This window comes from Lepidothrix coronata, unplaced genomic scaffold, assembly GCF_001604755.1.
Source record: "Lepidothrix coronata isolate B3197 unplaced genomic scaffold, Lepidothrix_coronata-1.0 Scaffold111, whole genome shotgun sequence".
Lineage (NCBI taxonomy): Eukaryota > Metazoa > Chordata > Aves > Passeriformes > Pipridae > Lepidothrix > Lepidothrix coronata.
Window position 1 is genome coordinate 3,090,462 of NW_016690291.1, and position 7,393 is coordinate 3,097,854.

At 38.6% G+C, this 7,393-nt stretch overlaps 1 long non-coding RNA gene across 1 annotated transcript; it reads right to left on the reverse strand.

The window, feature by feature from the left end:
* Window positions 1–1,585: 1,585 nt before the first annotated feature.
* On the reverse strand, window positions 1,586–6,376 carry LOC108502063. Its single transcript, XR_001876339.1, has 3 exons — window positions 6,150–6,376; window positions 1,863–1,921; window positions 1,586–1,751 (listed from the first exon to the last, which is right to left on the reverse strand). It is a non-coding gene; the product is annotated as an uncharacterized LOC108502063 (long non-coding RNA).
* Between the last annotated feature and the right edge of the window lie 1,017 nt (window positions 6,377–7,393).

Below are 7,393 nucleotides of genomic sequence, written 5' to 3' on the forward strand. Positions count from 1 at the left end.
TTTATGATATTTTCCACCTGTGAGGGAACAGGTTTCAAGTAGATAAGGATAATTTGATCACCGTCTTATTGGTGCAGGTTTTCTCATCTTCATAACAGTGCAGGCTGAATCTACCACATTGCCAAGCTATCAAATAATTTTACTGGATTGTATGTTGTTATAAAATATTTAAAGCAGCCAGGCTGAACTTTCAATTCATAACCAGGAAAACATCTTTGGATCTCAATCCAAAAGCCATCCATCCTCTAATTCTAGAATCTGCACTGTCTCACACAGGGGAGGTTCTGAAAGGCTTCAAGAGGCCTCTAGGACACTGCTGACCACTCCAGCGAGTAAAGTAAAAGCCAGAACACCTAAAATCCATCCTGTGTAATGGTGACTTTTAGCACTGGTACTTTACCAGTGCCTAGAGACTCCTGTGATAGATGAGAGCCTTATGTGCTAGGCACCACACAGAAGCAACAAGGTAAATTCTTCAGAAATTTATCCTCTGAACTCATTCAAATGATATTCCAGTCCAGTTACTATTGTTGAGTAAAGTGTTGAATGTAAACAGGGCTTTCCACTTCTGACAGAGAAACATGCAGTCTCTGCACGCTACAGCCTGGCAGCAGCCCTAAAAGAAAACCCGTAATTTCCCAGAAAACACAGCCAGAAGATACTCATAAGTATGAAAGAGACAGGAAGAGCCTGAGATTCAGTTCCACAGGCCAAACTCAGGAAAGGAAATCAGATAGAAGATGTATACAGATAATAAACTGGTCTCCTTTCTGCAGAAGAACTGACTAAAGGTATATTCTACTCACAGCACAATGCTCTGCAGAGACAAACAAACTAGTTTAGATACTACAAGCAGTGTCTCCTCAAAACAGCACAACCGAGGAAAATGAAAAACCCAAAGCAGGCTAAAATGAGTCTCTTCTCCTAGAGGACTCTGTTCTCCCTGCAGTTTCAGTCTAGCACCATGTAACCAAATCTCTGATGTCCCCGTGCTGTTTTACATTTAATGAGACATAAGTAGCAGCAAATGCATCCATGGGTCACCTGCAGCATTCAGAGCCAGCGTCATCAGCAAGGATTTGGTTTCCTAAATCACAGCATCTTGTCTGATGAGAGGAACCACTGCTGGGGAGAGGCAGAACCCACCTGATCTGGACCGGGAAGAACATCTTTGCAAACAGGCTAAATCCAGCGAGGTGGCTTTACACTGTTTTGGGGATTTTTTAAGAAATAGAGACCAAGGCCCTGAGGCAAGAGAGAAAAACCTTTTACTGCTGTAGGCAGGGGTGTCCTACAGACTTCCTGATCAAGGAACTTGGACATCTGCTGAGAGGACAGCACAGCACTAGACTGGCAATGCAAATTATGGCACTGCATTGGTGACCATTTCCTAACACAGCCACTGAAGGGGCTCACCAGCAGTAACACTGCTGCTGCTCACAAACAGGCATGAACTGGCTGGTGGTCCTTGTCCAGTGGCCTGGGTTGCAGTGACCTCAAGATGACTGAGCTGAGGACATGGAGAAAGGCTGAAAAGGTAATAAGCAGAGTGAGGAGAGATTTTGCAAGTGCAGATTTACGTTTATTAAAGAGAACAGCAGGGTAAAATCCCAGGAGAACAGGCATAAGGTCGAAGCGTTCCCAGGAGAGCTTCTTGATGTTTGAGAATTCAGGCAGGAAGAAGGCACTATGTAAAGACTAGGAGTTTCGGCAGGAGGCCCACTTGGCTTAGGAAGAAGCTTTTTGATGAGCTAAAATTTAGAAAGAAAAAGGGAGATGAAAACCAGGACAGGCAAAAAAAGACAGAGTACAAAAGAACTGTTCAGAAACTTCAGGACAAAATCAGAGAGGCCAGAACTCACCTGAAGACAGGCCTAGGGAGGGACATTTTGGGAATGTAGGGAAGCCATGGGCATGACAGCTGTAAAAGGAAGTTCAGAAAATGTGTGGGTGACAGACAGGGGAGAGAACTCAGTGACAGACAGCAAGAAAAGACTCAACGTCTTTTTTGTCTCAATCTTTACACAAAAAGCTGCTGCACATACCAGCACGCTTCATGTGAGACGCTGACTATGTAATGTGAATATCCCTTCAAACTACCCTTCCTGAGACTAAACCAGAAAGTCAAACAACCAAAGATACTGCAGAACTGAAGTACAATAAAGGATTTATCTCGTAATCCCAGTGTACTCCCTGTTTGTCTTATACTGACTCTCCATACTTGAAGCTAGACATACCCTTTAAAGAAATATTCTGGGGCTATTTGAAACATGCAATTTACTTGCTCCAATTACAGCTGTTTATCAGTGTGAGCAAGTCATTTTGAAACAGTTTCGAGTTTGTTATTCTCTGTAAATTACAACCAGAGATACCCAGACTGTCTCATCAATCACACCAAGACTGAAGAAACATGTTTCCAGTAGACTTTAACTGCTCATAAACTCTGATAATTTTATCCTGTTGAATTGCTTAGTGCCCTGTGTTGGTGCTGTAAATGACAAGCAAACAAGCTAGAGCCACAGCCAGAAAGATCTGGGGAAATGAGATGGAAAGCACTGTTCCTTTAATCTGTTGAGGTCATTTTGTACCCTCCCCATCAAAGCATCTGAAACACCTCTTTATAGTGTCTTTTCTAGATCCTTTGTCACATCAGGTGATATTTGCTCTCTTACTCTCTCCCCTGGTTTCAAGAGAAACTGTTTTCAAGACTTATGCAGTTGTCTGCGACTGGAAAATGTAGGTATTCTTTGTATAGGGAAAAACAAGCAAAAACTTTTTAAGAATAAAAGGTGTTTTTATTGTGTTTAGAGAGAAAAATAACAATTCTGCCTTTTTTCTTTTTTAAGTGAGAAATCATAAAATATTCTCATGCTACATGAAAACATGAGATTACCTGAAATTATCTTAACTTCCCATGGTTGCCAAGATATCACATGTATAAGAACTTATCTACAATATACTTACTTGTCTCTGTTCTTACCTAAACTGAACCCTGGAAGAGGCCTCATCCCTTCCCCCAAAATAGTCCTTCAACAGTTGTTTCACACATCTTGAACAGAATGGTGAGCACCACAGCTGACAACACTGTTCCTTTAGCTTGACAGTTACTTTCTAAAATTACCCTTTCATATTTAGTTACTTAATCTTCCTACAGTCCAATTATGAAGGCATTTCTTATTGAGCACAGTATTAATTTATAAATATTAATGAAATCATAAGCCTTGTCTATTGAGCATGGTATTGACCTGGTATTCTCCTGATTATTATTTAAATCTATATAAAGACAATTTAAACTCTCGATTAAACAGTCAAAATCCTACAAAAACTCCTATACTACTTCTATAAACTGGAGAACGTAGGAGCAAGAAAATCGGTAATACTGGATTATATCAGGAAAAATTTCTTCACTGAAAGGGTTATCAAGGACTGGAAAAGTCTGCCCAGGGAAGTGGTTGAGTCACCATCCCTGGAGGAATTTAAAAGACATGTAGATGTGGTGCTTTGGGACATGGTTTAATGGTGGACTTGGAAATGTAAATGGTTAGACTCAATGATCTAAGGGGTCTTTTCTAATCTAAATGATTACATAATCTTCTTTTTACCTTCAAAGCAAGATATATATCTGCTATAGCTCAGAATTAAATTCTACAAAGAAGAAACTATTTTGGAGATGAAACTTATTTTCCATTTGGATTTAGAGTTTGATTTTATATTTCCCAGTACTTTGTATTTTTCTAAGTTACTAAGCTGGATAAAGTTTTTAACACTGTTATACAGTTATTGCTATATTTTCAGTTTCCTAAAGAAACATTTGTTTTTAAAATCTCACACTGGACTAAATGAATAAAAGCAAACAAACACACATCATGATTTCTGTGAGGAAATAAAACACAGACAATAGTGAAAACATCTGCTTCCAAAAAGTCAAACTAACTCGATATTCCAAATAAAGATGAGATTTCTGATTTTATGAACATCATACAAACTCTGAGGCAGCTGTGAATAGCAGTCCAACAGAAACCTACATCCAAATCTGATTAAAAACAGACCTTTTTCCCCTCAAAGCAAAACAAAAAGGAATCAACCTTCTATCCTCTGACCCACAAACCAAGTCTTCATTGAAAACCTTGTGCTAGTGAACCTCTGTGAACCTCAGCATTCATCAGGCTGATGGATTCTTAAGGTCCCAAGTTCCACTGGACTTTACCGTGGAACACTACAAACACAGTGGTACAGTAAACACTGTAAACTGCCAAGGCATATTGTGGAATAATGAAAATCACTTCCTACAATCACACCAAAAGAACAGTAACTTCTGATGGTTTAGTAGTAAGAGATACCATTTTTAACAGTTTTGTTATGTTTTTGAACTTTGGTGCCAAAAAGACAGTGATAGGTCTTCCGAGTGCTTTAAAAAAAAAAAATTAAAATCTCATTACACTTTAATTCCCACTGAAATCAAAGAAATGCAAAACCCACCAGAAATATAGCTTGTAGGAATGCAACCATGGCTGCAGCAAAATACATTTCTGACCAAAGCATAGCAATAAATCAGAGGCAAAATGAGAATACAGGAGTGTCATCCTGTTATCCTAATCCTGCTCCCCAGTACGGCCAAATAGCTTTAGAGCACCTAAGTAACAGTGACAAGGTCCAATCCACATGACAGAGGCAAGAGCTGATGCAGAAACCTTCTTAGATGGTACCTCAGTTTAGAGTCCCTAGGTGGAACAAGGCCTCATAACCTCAAAGATCTAATCAGGGACCAATGCAGACACAGGGAGAAACTGTGGCATATTTTCAACAAGCTTCATTTTTCTCATCCATTGAACTATCCTTCACATGTTTTGATGTTTATAAGCCATGAGGCTCTCGGTACAGCAGCTCAATCAAACAAGGCTCAATCAAACAAAGTGGGCAGCCAAGAACAGCCAAGGGCTCCACGGTCACTGAAGGGCACAGAAACTGTCACCACTCCAAAGGACTGAAGCACAGCTACACAGCTATGCAAAACAACAGATTTTTTTTCCCACAACTAACTAGAAAAAAATCTAGGACTTCCAGCAACGGGCACGTCTGTCCTTAATAACTACTTTACAGGCAGCCAGGATACGAAGGGACATTATTGTGTGCACAGTGTGAGATAGAACAGCAAAGGGAAGACCACATTCCGATCACCCTCCTCATCCACAGCGCAGCTGATAATGGCAGCTTCCCCCAGCCCAGTGAACCAGGCGGAACACAGCGTTTGCAGCCAACAAAGCTGATTTTATGGTGCTACACTGCAAGTCCCAGACAGAATCTTACAGCAGTGAAGTTCTTCGGGGGCTACGGACTCACAGGCCCAACATAGAAGTATCTTCTACAGATATTCAGAGTGCAGTACCAACCCTCTGAAACCAACTACAGCTCCTCCCTTTGTTGATAAGGTGATACCTAATTGGGCATTAAGTTATTTAGGGCATCACTCATCAACAAATTGCTCATGGTACCTGTTTGATTACCAGAAGCCACAGGAAATTTTAGGGCCTTATCCCTCTTTCCTAGTTCTAAATCCTCACCTTTCAAAGCAATATTTCATTTTGATTACCTAAAGAGTTCCCACAGAATGACTACTGATTATATTTAAATGACATATACAATTGAACAGAGGAGTACTCAATAAACACATTAAAAAGAACATTTGTACTTCAGTAACATATTTGCTAGCAAATAAGATTTTATTTATAACTACCAGCCTTTCTTTGACTATTTAACAGAACTATAACTCTAATGCCACCAGCTGCCAAACTGAAACAGAAATCTCTCTAGTGTCCTAATATGTCAGGCCACTTCATCTCTGGGATAATGGATTTTTTCTCTCCTTTGACTTAAGAAAAAATTTTTACTTTGCCATAATTGTTTCTAAAGGTGTTCTTTTCTGTTCCAACACACAGAAGCATTTTATCTCTACCATGAAGAGTTGCTGATAGTTCCTTTAAAACCTTGAATGTACTACCAAAAAAAGCAGTATCTGTGAGAGGACACAGCTAGAAAGTGAGTTTTCATATGTAATTTACAACAAATTTCACTTGTGATAAATGAAATATCAAATAAAAATAACAGCAATATTTTAATTAAATAATCTGAATAAAACAGTAAGTACTTACCATATGTGGTATATATAATTTCATTTTCTTCATAGACAGCCATTAGCAGGGTCTCCATCTAAACCTTGAAACAAAAAAAACCTAGCCAGAACACCAAAATCTTTATGTGAAAGAAATTATCAACACAATTACTTTCTAATGCAAAGCTCTACTATCTAAACTTTTCCATGACTTGTGGAGAATAACTTAATATCTATGAGGTCAATTCTTTAACAACTAGAGATTCACCCCAGTGAACAAAGGTCTTGAGAATTCAGTGAAGCCACACCCTTGGACTGGAGATCTTCACACAAACCACAGTTTAACATTTTTATTTAATACTTGTTCTGAGAGAGAAACTTACAGCTTCAACTTGACAACTTAAGTAGGCTAGGCATTGCAAAAACATTTTAAGACATAAGCTCTCTCCAAAGGGATCATGGTACAAGTTAATTTTAAACTAGTTTAACAGCTAGTTTCTGACATAAAATTAGGGCTTCAGAAAAAGCAAAGAGGCTTGATGTATTGTATCAATACACTTATTAGAAGTCTAAATCCTGCACTATATTTAAATAGACAGCATTTAAATACTTAGCTAAATGGAAAGCACTCAAATTATGAGCTACAGCTGTAAAAATAACAGCCGCTCTACTTATTCTTCCTTGAGGATCTGGTTAGATTAACACATATGTAACACATGATTTATTCATTGGTTTCTGAGTAGAAACGTAAAGTAGCTAGACTGAACTATAAAAAACAGGTTAGTATAATTTCTCCTTTTAACACAGTTCAGAAAGAGCAATATGAATCCTGTCAGATTGTACAAGGCTTTTTTTTCTTGTTTTAGAACAGCTAATTTAAGCACATGATTCAGTTATCTCAGCACTGATGGATTAGGCCAGGAAAATACAGTCAACGCTACTTTAGGAACATCTTGATTCTCAGATTCTAAAATTCAAATACAGAACTGTAAGCTCTAAATACAAACCACCAAATAGTTACAGAAACACAACAGGAAGCTTTGGGTTTCTCTAAGCACACATCCTTTAAGCTGTTAATTTTGAAATAAATCATTTAGGAGTCTGATGATTAATACCTGTCATGGTTTGAGATAGCCCCAAAATCCAATCCTCTAGTCTAAGCCCCCTCCCACATCTCAACCTAATGTGAGATGGGTTTTTCCAGACAAAACACACCAGACTCAGAACGGGGGAAAGGGAATATATTACAATGACTGTACAGATAAATACCATATCACATTATAC